General features: G+C 45.1%; 1 protein-coding gene across 1 annotated transcript in view; it reads right to left on the reverse strand.

Annotated features, from left to right (window-relative positions):
- Positions 1–21738, reverse strand: part of LOC136848386 (UBX domain-containing protein 6-like) — a 77894-nt gene that overhangs the window by 30984 nt on the left and 25172 nt on the right. The window contains exons 3-4 of the mRNA XM_067120680.1: positions 13568–13652; positions 13072–13156 (exon numbers count right to left, since the gene is read on the reverse strand). The gene's annotated coding sequence lies outside the window, so the exon portion shown is untranslated. The remainder of the gene's footprint in view (positions 1–13071; positions 13157–13567; positions 13653–21738) is intronic.

Consider the following 21738-nt stretch of genomic DNA (forward strand, 5'->3'; position numbering starts at 1 on the left):
CGGATTAGCCATTTATTAGGCTAGAATACATGAAACCCAATAGCTAAGCACATCATCTTAGAATTAAAATATCCCATAAATCAGTGCAAGTTGGATAATAAAGAAAAGACAGTTATCAAATACAGGTAGTGCTCGAGTTACGATAATTCGACTTATGATATTTCGAGTTTACGATTACGATGGGGTTAGCAATTAATACTGGTACGGAAATATATTTAGAATTCGCACAGGCGCAGGCAGCAGGTACAATGAGGCAGCGAGAGAGACCAACTTACAATAGAAAAACTTCTTTTCCTCCATCTCTTTATTCCATCTGCTAGTTAAAAATGTAATAGAGAATGATAAAAGTATTGTTAGTAACGTTATGCTCTTGCAAAAATGCGTACAGCCATAAACAACCGAACGGGAAACTGTTGTTTTGCTAATAATCATATCGGATAACAACTGTTTTGCTTGTATTTCAACCATCGAATGCAATCGTAATACAAAAATTACCGTAGTTATGTTACAAATGACGTTAAGTACTGTACAATAGGACTGATATATTTTCTAGACTATACCCTTATTCGCTTTGGAGAAAAGATCGGCAAGGAAATACAGTATACTGCTACAGTAACTTAAAGCTGTAAGTTGTAGCTGAAGCTGAGAAAACAATGTTCAAGCTGCTAATGACTATAAATTATCGTGCATCGGCAACATGGATGAAACTTGACCGTAAATAAAACTGGAATGTATTTTAATAAAAACTACTGGGCATGAAAGAATACATACCGTATTACTACTATTTTCACGCAGATAAAAGATAAATACGTAAAGCTCGTATTATGATGAAATCATGAGAAAATAGCAAACAGAATCTTGATTTTTTTTACACAAAACAAACATGCCCCCAAAACGGCCAGCCGTGATTCCCGCGAACGTCACATATTAACGAAAAAATAGCTAAATTAATTCCACAACAAAACGTATTTAAGTTATATTTCGACTTAAAACACTTCGTATAATGAAAAATATCCGTGTCCCAAATAAATAAAGTATCAATATTCATTTACGCTAACTAGAAACAAGAAAAGCGCTTTGAACTTGGTTAAATGTGGCGAAATAAACACCGCGATACCGATTCCCAAAACAAAACATTGATCGCAATTTATAATACAATTGGAAACAATGTAGTAAAGCATAACTTTTTAAAAGATCCATGAAAAAGATGCACATTTGTTATGTTGATGATTGTATAATACTGTTAATATGTGAATAGAGTTCAGTATAATGTAGGCTAGGCTACCAGTTGGTTGATGCAGCACACTTCGCCACCAAATCGAAGCGGCCGGCGAGCGAGTTAGCGCAGCGACCTGGGAAATTTGAAAATTAGTGTGGAAACATTGGAAATTACTCTAGCCAAAATTTGTGCCAGATTACTGATTGTTCCGGACTACTGATTGCCGGATTAGTGATGGTCAACCTATATGTATGTATGTATGTATGTATATATATATATATTGTAAAGAGTAGCGCCAAAATCCGCTAGGAAACTCTTCTCCTTCCCTGCTTTGGGTTGGTTTGAACCTTTGAAGGTCGGGGTAATAGGGGCTCAGAGAGAAAATATAATAGTTTGGGGACAGTAAACTGGCTTTGCACTGTTTTCTTTGGTACAGGAAAAGAAAATCGTTTTCTATGATATCCGGGTGCGACCTGGGTCAGGACATCGCCCCTACCCCTGTCCAGAAGCAATAAAAGGTCAGGGCCAGGACAGCTCTCTCTCACAAGAAAATCGTTTTCGCCGCTCGCTAGTTTAAGCCGAGAACAAGTCCAGTCTCGGGCGTTGCCCCTGCCCTCCTCTTCCGCTCGCCGCCACGTGGATCCCATCGCGCCCTGTGTGCCCGTGTTCCATTCCACGTGGCCTTAGAAGACTGCAAGGGGATTGCAAGTCTTCCAAACGCGACTGACATTAAACGGCGGCCTTTTCATCATCCCAAGGGCGCCCTTTTCGCCCCAATCTACGACTTGAAGAAATACCTTGGAGAGGGAGGCTACCATTTGTCCACGCTTCCACATGTGTTTCTCGGCAGAAGACGTCGTCATCCCTGCGCCCCTACAAATGTGGTAATGTACCCAAAACGAGTTGCTAGTCACGATTACTTAGCCCTTTGCATTTATTAATCTCTGGGCCTTAACTTTGTGTTCCCTGATAGTCCTTGGTTCAAGCCAGGCCCACGTGTTCACAGCTTCTTTCCTCTGAGTCACAAGTAACGCCTCGGGAGTCCTTGGCGCCTTCAGTGCACCCCGAGTAATTCAATCCCAAATTCCAGCATTAGATGTGTAACGTGGGTCCAAATATCGTTTCAGAAAGACGCCTGTAGCAGAATTATCCTTGGTCCGTGTTCCTGGCATTCCCAAGCTCCCCCTTCGGGAGGACTTCCACGGCAGTAATTTACCGTATTTTCAGTTAATTTTCCTTTTGACCTTGTGTGCTATCAAATATAACTATTTTTATATCCACGTGTTTCACGCACTTCCCCTAGTGAAGAGCCCTCCGCTCCGTGTACTTCTTTTTTTTGTTTGTGTTTTATATGTCCTGGGTATCTTACAAGGCCATTTTCGAGTAAAGTAATAATTGTGGAGTCATAAGATCCACCTGCACCAGGAAACATATAAAAATGGCGACCTGACCAGTGATTCTCGTGTGATTGCATCCCCCTCTCTTCCCCTTTGTTGTTTGTGTTGCAATTTGTGAAATCAGCAATTAGTGCTCAGCTAAGCTGGATCTGAGACAGATTCTGAACCTTTGAAAAGCCAGCGCAACAGGCCAAGGAAATTCTCGTAAGTAAACTGTGTTTATTTAGCGTAGGGCGCTATAAAAACGTGACTAGTCCTAGGAATTTTTTTTTATAGTAGGCGCATGTCCGAGGAAAACGAGAGAGAATCGCTTGAAAACTTAGCTTTGGAAGCCTTTGCACTCGGCTTGCATGCCATTCAATTAGGTTATACAGGTGATAAATCATTAAAGGAATAGTGCGCATATTCCTCCTGTAGAAACGAGTGATTTCGAAACCGAATCATTAGATATAGGCGCGAGACCTCGGCGTCAACCACGTGTTCGAAAGTCAGATTAGCATTGCTGACGCATTTTTACCCTCTCTCGTTTTAGAAATAGGAGCGGCGTATATTATACGCCCAGGACGAAAAGGGTCAACAACGTGTTTCGTCGTTCATTCATTTGGCGCAGACGGCCTTGACCGTCCATTCCATGGCCCAGTTAGGAGAACATTTGTTTGTTTGATTTGCTTCGCTCTACCAAATTGTTTTGCATTATTGGGGGTCTGACATTATATGTTCTGTGTTCTGTTTTTTTGTGTGTTTGTTTTGTGCTTTTACTACGGCTGCGTGTGTTGCCTATCTGTTGTGAATGTGGGATGGCCACCCACCTAATTGCCCTTGAGAATAACACTTCTCCCATAAGTCATTAAAACTAGCGCCCTCGCTGATCAGACGTCGTCTGTGCGGAAATTCGAGCGCCTATATATTCTATTCTTGTCCCCAATAAATCCGTGTCGTCGGTCCGTTGGTGAGACCAATTCATTTTCCATTCAGTCTCCAAATGAGCCCGTTTAAATCGGTAATTCGGGAGACCTAAATATATATCCCAATCTAGTCCCCAAAGTAAGCCCGTTTATCGTTACCTTGGGAGACCAATCATCGCTAATTCATCGTCCCCAATCAGCCCGCTTGTCGGTAAATAGGAGACCAATCATTGCTAATTCATCGTCCCCAATCAGCCCGCCGTCGGTAAATAGGAGACCAATCATTGCTAAATTCATCGTCCCCAATCAGCCCGCCGTCGGTAAATCGGAGACCAATCATTGCTAAATTCATCGTCCCCAATCAGCCCGCCGTCGGTAAATAGGAGACCAATCATTGCTGATTCATCGTCCCCAATCAGCCCGCTTCGTCGATAAACCGGGAGACCAATCATTGCTAATTCATCGTCCCCAATCAGCCTGCTCCGTCGATAAATCGGAGACCAATAATTGCTAACTTATCGTCCCCAATCAGCCCATTTTGTCGGTGCATCGGGAGACCAATCATTGCTAATTCATCGTCCCCAATCAGCCCGCCAAATCGGGTAAATCGGAGACCAATCATTGCTAATTCATCGTCCCCAATCAGCCGCCGTCGATAAATCGGAGACCAATCATTGCTAATTCATCGTCCCCAGTCAGCCCGCTCCGTCGGTAAACCGGAGACCAATCATCGCTAATTCATCGTCCCCAATCAGCCCGCTTCGTCGGTATGCGGAGACCAATCATTGCTAATTCATCGTCCCCAATCAGCCCGCTTGGTCGGTAAATCGGAGACCAATCATCGCTAATTCATCGTCCCCAATCAGCCCGCTTCGTCGGTAAATCGGAGACCAATCATTGCTAACCCATTGTCCCCAATCAGCCCGCCGTCGGTGTCGGGAGACCAATCATTGCTAACCCATCGTCCCCAATCAGCCCCCTCCGTCGGTAAAATCGGAGACCAATCATACGTCCTTTGGAAAAGGGTCCAAGATTCCCACAGCTCTGGGAAATTAATTCTGTGTGCTACTAGCGTCCTCTCCCTTCTGCAAAATGTCGACAAGGTCTCAGCAGAGTGAGGATTTCAAGTTCTTCATGTCCTCAGGAAGGAACTCGGCCTTTCGGGAGAGAACTAAGAGACTGGGTACAGGAGGATGGACGGTACAGGCAGAGGACAGGCTCAGGAGGAGGCGAGAAGAAGCCGCAAGGCAGGCTCAGGAGAGAGAAGAATCCGCGGCAGGAGCGAGAAGCAGAGAGGCTGGCTCAGGAGAGCGGGAAAGGCGCAGAGAGACAGGAGCGTGAGGCAGAAAGACTAGCCCAGGAGAAGCGAGGCGCAGCAGAAAGACTGGCCCAGGAGAAGCGAGAGAAGCCGAGAGGGAAGAAAGGGACAAGCAGCGTGCCCATGAACTTCGCAATGCTGCAACAGTGTGGCCTTCGCCTCCACCTGCCCCCAGGGAATGAGTGCCTTCAGCCAGGCTATCGCTTGTATGCCAAAGTGGGCGGAGGCCGAGCCAGTGTGGCTCGACAGCGCGCCGAGACAGTGCTAAGGCCTGCCCCTGAGTGCCGCCCGAACTCTCCCTGGTGTTGGGCAAGTTCCTTGGAGGAAGGCCCTGATTGCCTACAGGGCCCTCCCGCCGGAGGAGCAGGAAAATTGGGAGGTCAGAAAGACTATTGCCAAGGCGTGCGAGATAACCCTGAACGCTGGAGGAGCGCTGGCGCGGGCTGGTGAAGGAGGCCAATCAAACCTGGGCAGACTGGGCCTACAAGTCCGGCGTGCCCGTGCCAAATGGTTCGAGTCCGTGGGGTTACGACCCTCAACGATGCCATCGAACAAATAAAAATAGAGCACTTCCTCCTCTACACCCCCGGCCTCGCCACGCCATCGCCGGAAGGAGCCCCACCTTAGCCGATTGCTGCCGACTAGCTAGATCTCTGGGACACCCATCACCCCCAGGAGAGCTCCCTGAAGAGGAAAATTCATCCCCCCTCCTGGATTTCGGGAGCCCCTCAGCCCAAGAGTGAGCCATCTCCGAAGCCGCTGGTGTGCGGATATTGCAGGAAGCCAGGGCATGCCCCAAGCCAATGCCGGAATAGGCCCCCCCCGCCCTCACTCCCGCCGCCGCGGGGGCCACCCCCTCCAGCCGCGCCCGCGACTCGACCAAACCCGGGGTAACTGGCCCCGCCCGGTGTTGCCGGGATTGCGGACCGATCAGGACACTTCTCCGCCTCATACAAAGGATGCCCTAGAAGCGTTACCAGGCCCAAGACGGTGGGCACAGTGGCCTGCCGGGAGACCCGACCGCGGGTGGATTGGGTTGGAATCCGTCAGCAGTAGCACCTCTGGATGGGTAGCCAGCCCCCACGCAGTTTGAGAATATTATCGATACCGGGTCGGAGGTGAGTCTGATAGTCCGCGCCCAAGTCCCCCCTGGGGCCGTCATCCAAGAAGGGGAGAGGATGACGATTCTCTGGATAAATGGGGACAGGAAGGACCTCCCCACCGTCCGCCTAAAAGTCACTACGAGCAACTCCGCCCGGGAGAGAGAGCACCTCTTCGGGGTCGCGGAGACCCTCACGACAGGGAAGCCCCTCCTTCTGGGTCAGGACCTGATCCAGTGGAGGAACCCCCGAGTACCCGTAAGGTGCCTGGAGCCTCCCCAGCTGCCTGCTCCTGTCGAGGCCTCCGAAGGGGTTGCGGACCCCCTGCTCCCTCCGGACCTGAGCTTGGGATCCATCCCCTGGCTACAGGAACTCCCAACAACTCCAGAACGGGACGAGGCCCCAGCGCCAGCTACCGCCCTCCTCATCACGGGGGCCGCTGCCTCCCACCCTTCCCTAAGCCGGGAACGGTTGATAGAGGCCCAGAAAGGGCGTCACCCTCCAGCGCCTCCGTCAGGAGGCCGTCACCACGGAGAACGATATAGAGGACCTCGTCCGAGAGGCGCACCTACTGGAAGAAGATATACTGTATAAAATCACCAGGCGTCCTCATGACCCGGCAAGTGTCAGGAATAAGCTTGTGGTGGTCCCCCCTGCCCTTCGCCAGGAGGTGCTCGGTCTCGCCCATGACGGCATAAGCGGGCACTTCGGGGTGACAAGAACCACCCGCGCTCTCGAGGACAAGTTCTGCTGGCCTGGCCTGTGGAAGGATGTGAAGAAATTCGTAGCCTCCTGCTCGACCTGTCAAGTAGCGGGGAATCCAAACGAGGTGGTCCCTAAAGCCCCCCTCCGGAATATCCCTTGGTCCCTTTTCGGGAGTAGATATTTTTACTCCTCAAGGTCGAATCAGGAGCAAGTCCGGGAATATGCATTGCCTCACAGTCATTGACCGCTTCACCCGATATCCCGAGGCAATCCCGGTACGAAGCGAGAGCTCAAAGAATGCCGTCAAAGCCCTGGTGCAGTTCTTCTGCTGTTTCGGGTTCCCCGCCACAATACAATCGGACCAGGGGCGGCATTTCACTTCAAAGGAGTTCCGGGACGGCATGGCCAGCCACGGGGTCAAACATTTCACCTCAACGGCATATAATCCTGAGAGTCAGGGTATCATCGAAGGTTTCACCAGTCATGGCGGCGACCCTCAGGAAACTGGAGCACGAAGGAGGAGGGACTTGGGAGGAAAACCTCCCCTATGCACTGTTCGCCGCTCGCCATGCCCCCTCTGAAACCACGGGCTACAGCCCATTCGAGCTCCTATATGCCCACTCCACCAGGGCCCCCATTGACATCCTCTGACGCCTGGGCGGCCCGACCAGGCGGGTGGGCGAAGGACTTGCCCCAGATTCAAAGGAACCTCCGAGGCGGCTTGGCGTGGCCCAAGCCTCTGAAAGCCACTCAGGAGGCGGGTCAAGATGAAGTTCGACGTCACAGCCCGTTCCGTTCTTTCGAACCAGGGGATCAAGTCTTGGTCCTCGGACATGCCACCCGGCCAAGGCATTTCACGACCCCACAAAATCTTGGAGAAACAACCCTTATTACCTGCGTCGCCTGCGATAAGGAGGAGGGCCAAATGGCTCCATATAAATTTATTAAAACCATTCCACACTCGGAGAGAAGAGCCACCCCAGGGAGACACTCCAGCCGTGGGGGCCGTGGTGGGTACCGCCGCCCTGGCTCGGGACCCCACCTTAAATTCCGAGGTGCTGCAGCACCTGGACCTCATCACCCCAGGCCTGGAGCTCCCCCACCGGGAGGACGTTCGAAACCTGTTACGCCACCACCCTCAGGTTGTGCGGGATTCCTTGGGGTGCACGGACGTCCTGCACCACTCGATCAACATCAGAGAGGGCATAAAACCTATTGCCCAGGGATATTACAGGGTCAACCCGGAGAAGGCTCGTAGGATCGAGGACCAAGTCAAGCTCCAACTCGACCTTGGACTCATCGAACCGAGCTACAGCCCTTGGGCCTCCCCGGTGGTTCTAGTCCCTAAGGAGGGTGGGGGAGATCGGCTGTGTGTGGATTTCAGAAAGCTCAATGAGGCCACGGAACCCGAGCCCTATCCCATTCCCCGGATCGAGGCTTGCCTGGACAGTCTCGGTAGCGCGCCCTATCTGAGTAAGATAGATCTGGAGAAGGGGTATTGGCAAGTTCCCCTGTCAGAAGAGTCTCGTCCTCGGACAGCATTTATCACACCAAGTGGACACTACCAGTGCCGGGTCATGCCCTTCGGCTTAAAGAATGCCCCTAGCTGTTTCCAGAGGCTAATGAATAAAATCTTAGCGGGTATCCCCAATTGTGTGGTATACCTTGACGACATTGTCACGTACGCCCACACTTGGGAGGAACACCTAGCCATACTGGACAAAATATTAACGGCGTTAGGTAAGGCTAATCTGGTGATCAACCTCAAGAAGTGCCAGTTCGGGGTTGGGGAGATCACGTACTTGGGTCACCAAGTAGGGAACGGGCGCTTGGCACCAAAGGCAGCTAATATTCAGGCCATCCAAGACATGGCCTACCCCCGCACGAAGAAGGATGCAAAAAGCGCTTTATTGGCATGGTACAATATTTTAGCATCCCGAACCGCCGGCCGCCGCTGCCCCTATTACCAACCTTTTCCGTGGGAAGGCGCCCTTCCGGTGCACGGATGAGTGCAGAAGGGCGTATGACCACCTCAAGGCCGTTTTGGTTGCTCCCCCGGTCCTCCACACCCCCGACTACGAGCAGCCGTTCTGTCTCGCCGTTGACGCCAGCGATGTAGGAATTGGAGCAGTAATGTTCCAGGAGAAAGAGAGCGGCAGGCACCCCGTTGCTTACTATGCCCGAAAATTAAAACCCGCTGAAACCCGCTACAGTACCATAGAAAAGGAGTTGCTGGGTATGATTCTAGCTATGAAACACTTTGAATCGTACCATGCCGATCATAGATTCCCGCTCACCGTATATACCGACCATAACCCCTTGAGGTACCTGACATCCTTCCGAAATCAGAACAAAAGGCTAATGCGATGGTGCCTCGATCTTCAAGATTATAACTGGAGAATCGAGCACATCAAAGGTACCGACAATAAAATTGCAGATATTCTGTCCCGACAGCATAGCGAATAAAGCCTCAAGGGCCGTATGGTATAGGGCCACCCCTTCATCTTTTGACCGTCTTGACACCTTTCATCCAGGAGAGGATGTCAAGGCCTTCCGCTATCTTCTTCCTTTCCTTTGGAATTTCTATCCCTCATCCTTCTCTATCGATCTTCCCTCCACACTTTCCCTTACATAGCGGCAGTTAACATATGGGATATCATCCCCTTTTGAAATGTATAAATAATTTTATTTTGAAGCAGTAAGAGAGACAGAGTGGGAAGTGGCACGCCCTTACGCCCGTCCTTTGGCACAAGCAGGCGTGTCAACTCTTCCTGAAGGGGTCGCGCCCTTTGGGTTTCTTTCCCGCCCTTGGGCTGAGAGTTAGCTCTGACCGGTCGTCTGTTGGCGACGGAAGTTAGATAAAGAAGTAAATCATAAATACCTCACTCTGTTATCCTTTATTTTTTACGTATATTATTTACTTTTGCATTTAATCTTTTCTCATTTTTCTTTTTTTTTTACGAATCTTGAGTCACAAGACTCCTGCCCTTACGAATTTTAACGTTGCCTTTTTAATCACCGCGGTGCGGCCCGCCCTTTAGTATGAAGTAATATCCTTCGTTGTTGTTCTGTGTAGTTTCCTTTATTTTTATTTACATTTCTTTTTTTTTTTTTAATTATTCCTGTGGAGAATGTTAGCCCTGTCCATTTTCCCCTTCATTTGTTTATCCTCCCATTCATACGTCGAGTAGTCTATTTATAGCTTACACCCGAGTTGTAAGCTGCAGACGTAAAAATTTAGCGTCATTTAAGTTGGCGAGTTAAAACCCTTGAATAATCTCTTTGCCTCACAGCTGTCAAGTTCTTGTCCCTTCAGATTAGCGTTAGTGGGAAATATTAGTTATGCTCGTCGAGCTTGTGAACAATTGGAGTCGATTGAAAAGAAGAATTGAATTCTATTATTACAATTTTGGTAAAGGGGATATTATTTAATACCTACAATGTATTGTCACGAATGCCGCCTCTTCAAGGCACAACTAACAGCATACCTGTAATTCCAGGATAGCATTAAGGAATCAGTGGGTTTACATTTGTTTCCTTTTAAATTCTGCCTTGTATGTTTTATTTTGTTGTTGTTATTTTGAAATTTTGAAGTGTTCTTTGCTTATTTTCTTTTGAGCGCCTTATTACCCCAGTAAAGTAAATCGAATAAAGAATGGGTAGAAACAGTACTTAGGAAGTATTTGAGCAATAATTAATTTGCAAGCAAGTTTACCCTTTTATTGTATATTCTAAATTGCACTCTGCTCCTAAAGTAAACCTTCAGTTTGTTATTGATTAGTGTGGCATCAGAGTTTTACAAATAAAGTAAAGTAAAGGTTGTAGCAAAGTAAAAAGATAGAATAAAGTCGAACGTTTTCTTCGCTCATTTTTGCTTTTGTCAATATTCGCACCCGTTTATAGGTGTGAATATTATCTTGCCAGGAGCTGTAAAGAGTAGCGCCAAAATCCGCTAGAAACTCTTCTCCTTCCCTGCTTTGGGTTGGTTTGAACCTTTGAAGGTTGGGGTAATAGGGGCTCAGAGAAAATATAATAGTTTGGGGACAGTAAACTGGCTTTGCACTGTTTTCTTTGGTACAGGGAAAGAAAATCGTTTTCTATGATATCCGGGTGCGACCTGGGTCAGGACATTGCCCCCCCCTACCCCTGTCCAGAAGCAATAAAAGGTCAGGGCCAGGACAGCTCTCTCTCACACGCGCTCGCTAGTTTAAGCCGAGAACAAGTCCAGTCTCGGGCCGTTGCCCCTGCCCTCCTCTTCCGCTCGCCGCCACGTGGATCCCATCGCCGCCCTGTCTGCCCGTGTTCCATTCCACGTGGCCTTAGAAGACTGCAAGGGGGATTGCAAGTCTTCCAAACGCGAGCTGACATTAAGCAGCGGCCTTTTCATCATCCCAAGGGCGCCCTTTTCCGCCCCAATCTCGACTTGAAGAAATACCTTGGAGAGGGAGGCTACCATTTGTCCACGCTTCCACACGTGTTTCTCGGCAGAAGACGTTGTCATCCCTGCGCCCCTACAAATGTGGTAATGTACCCAAAACGAGTTGCTAGTCACGATTACTTAGCCCTTTTGCATTTATTAATCTCTGGGCCTATAACTTTGTGTTCCCTGATAGTCCTTGGTTCAAGCCAGGCCCACGTGTTCACAGCTTCTTTCCTCTGAGTCACAAGTAACGCCTCGGGGAGTCCTTGGCGCCTTCAGTGCACCCCAGTAATTCAATCCCCAAATTCCAGCATTAGATGTGTAACGTGGGTCCAAATATCGTTTCAGAAAGACGCCTGTAGCAGAATTATCCTTGGTCCGTGTTCCTGGCATTCCCAAGCTCCCCCTTCGGGAGGACTTCCACGGCAGTAATTTACCGTATTTTCAGTTAATTTTCCTTTTGACCTTGTGTGCTATCAAATATAACTATTTTTATATCCACGTGTTTCACGCACTTCCCTAGTGAAGAGCCCTCCGCTCCGTGTACTTCTTTTTTTGTTTGTGTTTTATATGTCCTGGGTATCTTACAAGGCCATTTTCGAGTAAAGTAATAATTGTGGAGTCATAAGATCCACCTGCACCAGGAAACATATAAAAATATATATATATATATATATATACAGTATATATGTAGATATATACAAACGGAGCTATGGAAAGGCATTCTGTTTTTTCTATCCATTTACTACGATGCATTCTGTTTTTCTATCCATTTAAACTATTTGCAAAAAAGATAAGATATATACGATGCCATCCATTTACCCAGGATGCTTCTTTATAATAAACGATACATTTTCTGGCTGAAATAGCAATTAAAATAAACAGTATTTGCAAAAAAAGATAAGATATATACACAAGTATACTTAAGTGAAAACCAGCAAAACTGAAATCCAGAGATGGAGGTACTGACAACAGTGTTGACAGTACCGGCGATAGAAAAAATCTGAATAGAAAATGGGAATGGTTCGATTCCGCCTCCCAGCGGCGGGAATGAGTACTAACCACCTGGCCACACTGTGTGTGCCGTGAGTTTTGAAATTCTGTCGGATTTCGGAGAAATACAGCTATATATATATCTGGCAGGAAAGTGTCATGAACAAACAGTATTTGCAAAAAAAGATAAGATATATACACATTACATACTTATTTACACATTCCTTTTAGTGTGTTGTTATAGGAAAAAACGAGGTTGACACTAAAAGATTTTAACACTGAGTTTATGTTTTCAAAACCACTAAAATAAGGCAAGCTAAGAGTGTTCTTAGGGGTTTCTTTATCCATGTTACTTTCACTATAAAACTTTTTGTGGGCTTTATTATAACAAATATCTAGTATGTGTGAAGGATAACATAAATTCAACTGCCTATCACCATGAAGAAGGACCGTCCAAAACCTCCCCAAGCCCTTGAAGAAGTGCAATTGGTGGACTAAGTGCCTGAAGAAGGGATGAGGCACCACCGGAGGAGATGTAACTCCTCTGCTTTGCTGTGCAGTCATATCTTTATCCTTCATTGGACTGCACAGCTAATTCATCACCATCTTCAATCAGCATTCATCATTGGTGAGTACCCATATACAAAATCTTAATATTTGAAAATAAGTACTGTAAATCATTTACTTATCATAAAAATGTATATTTAGCCATAAAAATAAAATGAAAATACAGTAATTAGTAAATACTGCTCTACGAAAAAATCCCGTTTCGTAATTGGGAGATTTTATCTTAACATTTTATTGATATTTTGCTGTGTTTACATTAATATCAATATTTGAAAACTAGCAAATAATTTTTTTATCATAAAACATGTATCTACTGTAGTCATGAAAATAAAATAAAAATGAGTGAATACTGCTCTACAAAAAAATCCATGAATTCCCACTGTATACAATATATTTATAAAAACCTACAAAACATTTTATACTTTAAAATGTCAGGTTATTACTTACTTCGATGGGTGAAGCGTAGCTAAATATTCTGATGTGAAATTTAGCCTAGAATAACTATGGACTGCCCAGGAAATCAGGTCTTGCACTGTACAAGGAGTGTATAATAAATTATTATTATTTTAGGGTAAAAGTATTTGTCAATGTATTATCATACATATTTTAATGGAATGCTGAGATTGTTTGCTATTATTTAAAATATAATCCTGTAAATCGGAATCTTCACTGATCTGGGACTCTTCAGGTCACAATGGTGTAGGATTTATGAAGGTCTAATGTGTTTAAACTAAGAGGATTAACATTAGAAAACACAGTAAAAGCACTGGTTGATGGCAAGCATACAATCACCAAAACACATCAAAATTTTTAAATAATCTTATGACAACAATGATAAAGCAATGATGGAATTTAAGAAATAAGTACAAGAGGGAGGAAGAAAATAAAAGTAATGATCTATATAAACGCTAAGAAGGTTGAGACAGATCAAATGTCTTCATACCGTTACTATATCCTTGGCGTGTGCTCCTTGGGAAGTTTAAAGTTCGTGTTTTTCCTTAAAATATCTTCCACAATTCGGAGGCTATCTGTAAAAATTCAGAAGAAAATAATCAGAATTTCAAGTTGTTCACTCATACCAGTTGTTTTATAAATATGCATTAATTCTGTTTATTCTTTGTTTTCATAATGCCAACAAATTCATATGCAACTAAATGGCAACAAACAGGATCAGTTATAAAATCCTGTATCATTTTATCCTTATTGAGGAAATGTTCAAATTTACAACACATCTTCAGAGGTAACAAACATAAAAGGACCAACATATAATAATGTATCTCCTCCTGATAAAATATCTAGAAATAAAAATTATGCACCTGAATTTTGATTTATGAAATATAAAACAATACAAAATACTATCATCACTGTTGATAGACATTTTAACCAGACCATGAGTTAACATTTTCAAGACTTATATGGTTGGACTGCGGATTTGTTCTTCATGAAACATTTTAGATCATAGAAATTTAATAATTAGATAAATTGAATAATTGATATATGCTGTTTGTTGACAGCTGAACAATCATTTGATATGCTTGATATTAAATGTTGATCTGCATTCATGAATTGGGGTCTGTGGGTTACTCATTAAATATCCATAGATCAGATGAGTGTGTGCGATCTGAACACAGGATACAGGCAGTCCCTGGTTAACGATGGCGGTTCCGTTCCTACGGCACGTCATAACCCGAAAATCGTTGAAAACTGTCAAAAATCCTAAGAAAAACCTTACTTTTAATGCTCTGGGTGTATTGAAAATTATGTAAACTGCATTTTTATTGAGTTTTTCATAAAAAAAAACTCCAAATTTTTATTATTCTGCTGTTTTGGAGCCATATTTCTTCCGTTGATCGGTGTACAACGTGTCGTAACCCTGGAACATGCATCGTAAACCAGGAATTAATTTCTGATGAATATATCTGAAAAGCGTAGTAATCTCGGAACGTCTTAAGCCGGTTGCTTTTTAACAAGGACTTAAGACCATTTGCCTTTGAAATCACAATTAGCTGTACCAGAGCAGCCAGCTGCTTGAATACAAGGCATGCATTTCTGGTGAATGATGTATACAATGCTGAAACCTATCTTTCTGAAGCAAAGTCCCACACATATAAAGCCCAAATTAATGAATCTCAACCTTCATCCTGTTATTACCTGCTGATGAAATAAAATTTTAATAAACATACAGTAGCTAATGTTAATACACACATAGTAGCTCACATTACAGCACACTAAAAAACAAAAAATTCCATAAATCATGACGCTGCCAAATTTGATAGTTCTGCTCAGGACACTACTGCTAATCTAATTATGTTTTTAATCCACAGACCCAATTTGGTAAAAAACAGCCCATATTTTATCATCATTCAAAAACAGACTTGATCATGTTATGAATTTTTCAGTTCCATGGCAAAAATCTTGTGACATTGACGTATGTAAAAGTTAAGTATACCTTAGTTTAACCAGACCACTGGGCCGATTAACAGCTCTCCTAGGGCTGGCCCGAAGGATTAGACTTATTTTAAGAAAACCTTTCATCACAAACAGATCATCACAAAAACTAAATTCACTACACACAAACACATTTTCAAGGTTGCTCCAAATTACTGGATTTAAAGAATTAATAAGTTAAAGTACCACAAAAACTAAGCTACTCACCATGTCTAATGGAATCTCATCCAGTGTCACCCCAATATTATGATAAAGTTATTCAGGATATTGTAATTAGGGATGCTGGGAGCAATTACTCATGGGTCCACATACAATGAGATATGTGAGAATTTCAACTACAGATGGGTCACAAGTCATATAATGCAACCTGTTACACACAAATAACAATGCTACATTCTGATATCCACTACAATTCAACTAATACTGAACTGAACTACACACATCTTGAATAATGCCAATAATAGCAGAAGAGTAATCCCTACATACTGTCAACCAGTATTAAAGGACATAAATAATAAACCAGCACCCTTGGGACCAGTCCACTGCCAGACCACAGAAGTCACCCTAAAAAACCCCCCTATGAAACAGTCTTGCCAGCTCATTCCACATATATATTGCTGTTATCAAAAGTACAGCAAAGCTTATGAGTAATCACTGTCATTTGTTAGGTTTCTGGCCTGCTCCATATGCTTACATCTTTGCTACGTTGCAGCTTCAACCATTTTATACGTTCACTGTCGAATTCTGATCTTCTGACACCTCTCAATGTTTTCCAAATTTCAAACTTTTCTGGCTTTTGTTTCCATCAAAAACCTAAAAATCTAGTGCTTTTGTTTCTTTAAACCTGCACAGTGTGTGTGTGTGTGTGTGTGTGTGTGTGTGTGTGTGTGTGTGTGTGTGTGTGTGTGTGTGTGTGTGTGTGTGAGAGAGAGAGAGAGAGAGAGAGAGAGAGAGAGAGAGAGAGAGAGAGACTATTGGCCCCGGTTAAGTTGTTACACTGACAGATATCCATTTGCAGAAGTTAAATAGTACAGTTGTATTAAGAATAATAATTTGCATAAAACTGTTGTTTTATGTACTATATGCACTTATATGTCGTGCATTATTGTCATATTATTATTGTATTATAATTTATGAACATAGTGATCAGGTGCCAATTGCATTCTTCTAAAGTTTACACTCTTAAAATCATCAGCTGATCGCGTTTTACCAAAAATATATGCCAATTTTCACTGATTTTAGTTCTCATCTGGAATATTATCAATGAGTTGTAATTGTAGTTTGACAAAATAAAATAAAAAAAATATTAAGAACATATTATATATTACTAGCTAATATTAGCAAATTTTTATGAGTCTTGGAAAAGAGGCGCCTCACTTTCAACTTCCCATGAAAGGTACAGAAAATCATCTAGAATTTCTTTCGTTTACTATGTGCATTTGCATATCTTCCTCTTTGCATGTTTTTTTTTTTCTCTTTTTTTAATTTGACCAACCTTAAAGTTTGCCCAGTCTAGGTGTGTTCTTAACAGTATATTTTAGTCCGGCCTGTAAGAGTTAAAAATCTGCATACTTTACAACACATTTCAAGGTTGGTTGATTAGTTTGGATTAAGCCCGCCTGGTGTGGAGCTCTGGACTCTCCCAAGCTAAGAGACAATATTACAAGGATATGTATTAAAGCTTGCCATTTTGCTTTAGTATTTACTGTCATTAGTGCAATACTGTGCTATTAATTATCATACATGGGGTGTGACTAGCCTTCACACAGTTCCTAAAATATACAGAAATTATAGAGCACATATACAGTATTACTATTCGTCACAGCACTTAGTATATCACTAAAAACAAAATTATCCAAAGTCAATGGATACCGTACAAACTTTGACTGCATTTCAATTATATGTCAAGACTCATCTTCCCTCTCATTAACAGTGTTAGCAAATATTTTTTCCTCTTCTCTCCTTCATTCACAAAAGAAGATTGTTTAACTTGTTTTCTTCAATTCAATAAGCATATACTTCTCAACTCCGAGACCTACTTTGGATGACCTTGCCCTAAGTTCCATAGAGAAATCCGCAAACCGTGAATACGGGGGTTACTGTACTGCCTCTGGCCAATGCTCCTCTTGACTTGTAGTGGACATGGCTGTATAGCCCAGAGTCACCCCTACATAAACGGGATCTTTGCAGCAAGGGAAGTGCACCTGTAGCTAGCAAAGTGGAAAAGAGATGCCCTTGCCCTGGCTGAAGACCAGAAAAACTCAGCAACACTGTCACCTACACCTTCATAAAAAAAAAAACCACCACCCTAACCACTAAAAACTGGCAGGTGTTCCAGGTACTGAGTGGCCCCAGGCTTCCCATAAACTCAAAACCTTAAGTCAAGGCAAGGAATAGTAGAGGGACAGAAGGGTCCCCTACGCTTCCTCTCCCAACACCACACAACAGATAAAGGTCCTAAAGCAGTGCACTTTTCATAAGTAGTTTCCACATCCCTGTGGTTGTGAGCTGCGAAGACTGACTTGCATCTCCAAAAAGTAGATTGGAGAATACTCAACAGGGAAATATTGTGTCTGAAGGCCAAAGAGGTAGCAATGGCCCAGACCTTGTGGGCTTTCACTTTAATGACTGGTAAGACCTCTTCATTAATCTGGGAGTGAGATTCAGAAAACAAGCTTCTCAAAAAGAAGGGCATAGCACTCTTTGAGAGAGAATGAGGAGGGTTCCTCACACAGAACCAGAGGTTGTTTGAGGCCCTCTGATCTTCTCTGTCCGATGAAGGTAATACAGTACCTAAAGGCTCTTACCGGGCAGAGAAATCTCTCCTCTTCTTCTGGCCTGAGGATGTCCATTAAGTTTTTGATGGTGAATGAACAGGGCCATGGATCAGAAGGGTCTTCATTCTTGGCGAGGAATCCAAGAGAGAAGGAGCAAACTGCATCCCCTTGAGAAAAGCCAACTCTCTTATCGATAGCCTGGAGCTTGCTAATCTGTTTGGCAGAAGCCAAAGCCACAAGGAAGAGGTCTTCTTCGTCAGGTTCCTAAGAGAGGCAGAGTGAAGTGGTTCGTAGGGGGAACCTGAGAGCCATTTTAAAACGACGTCCAAATTCCAGGAGACAATGTTTGACTTCTCGTCTGATGGAATCGAAGGACTTGATTAGGTCACTTAGGTCAGATCTAGACCTCTGTGCCTGAACACCAAGTCGAGCAAAGACCTATACCCCTTGATGGTGGAGGTCAAAAGCTTCTTGGAGGTCCTCGGGTAGAGCAGGAAGTCAGCTACCTGACTTATAGAGGTCTCAGAAAAAGAAATGTTACAGCGGCTGCACCATCTTCTGAAAACTGTCCATTTAGACTGGCAAAGCTTGCTAGAAGGTCGTCTGCATCCAGCAATAGCTTGTGCAGCCTGTCTCAAAAATCCCTCCGCTCTGACGAGACCCCTGTCAGGACCAGAGTGGACAGCCCTTGATGGTGCCAGAAGAAGCAGGGTTGTTTGAGCAGCGACCTCTTTTGAGGCAGAAGCCTCGGGAAGTCCACTAACAGACATAACAGGTCCAGGAACCATGCCTCTCTTGGCCAAAATGGAACAACTAATGTCATCAAGACCTCTTGGTGGGATACGACTTTGTTAACACTTCCCTGATTATCCCAAATAGAGGGAAGGCGTAGGCATCGAGACCTGTCCAATCCAGAAGCGTGGCATCAGTAGCCCATGCAAGAGGGTCTGTGACGGGAACAAAAGCAAGGAAAACGATGATTCCTCAATGCCGCAAACAGATCTATGGCTGGCGTGCCCCACAACCTCCATAGACTGCTGCACACAAGAGGATCCAAGGTCCACTGTGTCGGAAGTACCTGTTTGAGCCAACTCAATTCATCTGCTAAGAAATTCAGTCTCCCATGGATGAAGCGAGTCATGATTGAAACCTGGTTCTGCTCCACCCGGAGAAGGAGCTCCTTTGCCGACTCATAAAGAGAAAGATTGAGTGCCTCCCTGTTTCTGAATGTACGACAGAACTGTCGTGTTGTCGGCATGGACTGCAACTGTTCTGCCATGAACCAGGGCTGAGAAGGATTGGAGACCCAGGTGAATGGCTTTCAGCTCTTTTATGTTGATGTGGGAGTTCTTTGGATCTTCTGACCACGTCCCTGACACTTTCTGAGAACTGAGAAGAGCCCCCCAACCCAAATCTGAGGCATTGGAGTAGAAGTCTAGGTCGGGGCTCAACAGAAGAAGAGACTTTCTTCGCACAACCACCATTGAAGATCCTGCTTGATCTCCGATGTGATGGGGAAGATGAAGGAGTCCAGCTGAGTCTTCCTGCTCCAGTTTGCTTTTAGAAAGAATTGCAGTGGCCTCATGTGCAACCTTCCCACTGATGAACTGCTCCACTGAGGCAAGAGTCCCTAAGAGGCTCATCCATTGCACCGCTGAGCAGGATTGAAGAGACGGGAACTTTCAGACGGTTTGAAGACATGAGGTGACTGTTTTTGGGGAAAGAGTAGCCCTAAAAGTCTGAGAGTCCAGAATCATTCCCAAATAGGGAATCTTCTGAATAAGGATCATTTGCGACTTCTGGTCGTTGATCAGGATGCCTAACTTCAGCGTCGGGCAAAGAGTTCTCGGTAAGTCCTCCGCGCATCTCTCTCTTGAAGGAGACCTGAGAAGCCAGTCATCCAAATAGAGGCGAAAATTTATGCCTAGGAGATGCAGCCATTTGCCCAAAGGAGTGAGAATCCGCGTAAAAACTTGCGGGGCCATGGACAGGCCGAAGCACAAGGCCAGAAACTGGAGAACCCTGCCCTGGAAGACAAATTGAAGAAACTTTCTGGAGTTCGGGTGTATGGGGACATGAAAGTAAGCATCTTGCATGTCCAGGGTGCCCACCCAGTCCCCCTGCCGTGCCGGATCGACGACACGAATGAGTGATGTCTCCATGAGAAACTTTGTTTTCACAATGAACCAATTCAGGGCGCTGACATCTAGGACGGGGCCTCCAGCCCCACCTATGATTTGGGAACCACGGAGAGCCGGTTGTAAAATCCCTCTGAATTGTCATCCTTGACCACCTTTACTGCCCCTTTGCACAGAAGAGAGTCTACCTCCAGGGAAAGGGTCGCAAACTTCTCTGAATGTGTCAAGTAAGCTGTCAAGATGATTGGCAACTTGGTTAAAGGAGGCCTCTCCTTGAAAGGAATGGAGTAGCCTTCTCTCAACACCTTGACTATCCAAGGTTCCGCACCTCTGTGGCTCCATTCATTATACAAAAGAGGCAAAGTCTTGCTCCAACCAGGGCATGAAGGACTAATATCTCAATTCCTGGTTGCTGGTTTGAAGGTGGACTTCTTGATTAACTTCGAGGGAGGACGCAGATTGGTGTGAGGTCTTGGTTAGGTCTTCTGCTTTCCTCCCTGAAAGAACTGAGGCTGAAGCGGAGAAAAAGATTTTGCAGGAATGGAAGCGGAGTCCCTCAGCCACTTGACAGGCTAAGCTAGAAGATCATTGGTTGACTTTTTCTGTAAAGCCAACAAAATTTCCTTGACATCATCTTGAGGAAAAAGGTGAGACTTGTCCACAGGAGAGAACATGAGTGCCAACTTCTGGGTAGTGGTAACCCCTTTAGCGGTGAAAGAGCACCACAATTCTCTTTTCTTAAGAATACATAACGAAAAGAGGGAAGCAAGCTCAGTGGAGCCATCTCTCACAGCCTTATCGGTGCATGATAAAATGCCCAACCAATCCACTGCAAAATCTTCTGCCAGGGCTGGACAATGCTTAATCTTCCTGGCTAACGCACCAATGATCCAGTCGAGGAAGTTGTAAACTTCTAAAATTTAGTAATATTCCTGTTCAAGTGGTCTAGCACAGGCAATGAGAACATGATCTTGGCCGCAGAAAAGGCACATCTAAGAGTAGCGTTGACCAGGCCGGATAAGTCGCCTTGGGAGGAGGCAGAAACTCCCAGAGACGGAGCTTCCCAGTGGTGTAAAACCGGTAGTTTCTCTTAACAAGCCTACATGGAGGAAAAGCAGAGGTAGCCTAGCCCCGTTCCCTCTTAGAGGTCAACCAGACTTCCACTTCTTGGAGTGCCTTCTTCATGGAAGAGGAAAGAACCAACTTTGGGAGGGCGTGGTCCTCCAGGAGTTTCCTCATAAGGAAAGTTGAAGCATGAGAAACTGGGGTAGCAGGAGCGAAAAAGTCCGGCATGTCATCGATGAAGTATTTAAGAAAGGCGGAGTAAACAGAGGAGTAGAGTCTTGGCCTGCATCCTCCTCGTCCGAAGAAACAGGTGATAACAACGTATCCTTAGGCTTAGAGACCGTTGGAGTTTTCTTCAAAAAACTCATAAACTCATTCAACTGGCAGTGAATAGGGGCAAGCGAAGAGTCCTCCTTCACTGATGAGCATGACTTATGAAGCGGGGAGGCTGGCGCCGAGCCAGCGTATGATGGTACCTGGTGCCCAGGAGTTGGCGCTGAGTGGTTGGAAGCATGACACTGGCACGCAGGAGCGAGCATCGAACGTCCGGGAGAAGAAGGGAGCTTGGGAGCATGACGAAGCTTCGCTGAAGAAGACGGGTTCTTGAGCGAATCTTTCTAGTGCTTGGGAGCCAGAAAGAGGCGACCAAAATATGAAATCAACTCCAGACTGTCCCAAGCAGACAG

This window comes from Macrobrachium rosenbergii, chromosome 19 (assembly GCF_040412425.1).
Source record: "Macrobrachium rosenbergii isolate ZJJX-2024 chromosome 19, ASM4041242v1, whole genome shotgun sequence".
Classification (NCBI taxonomy): Eukaryota; Metazoa; Arthropoda; class Malacostraca; order Decapoda; family Palaemonidae; genus Macrobrachium; species Macrobrachium rosenbergii.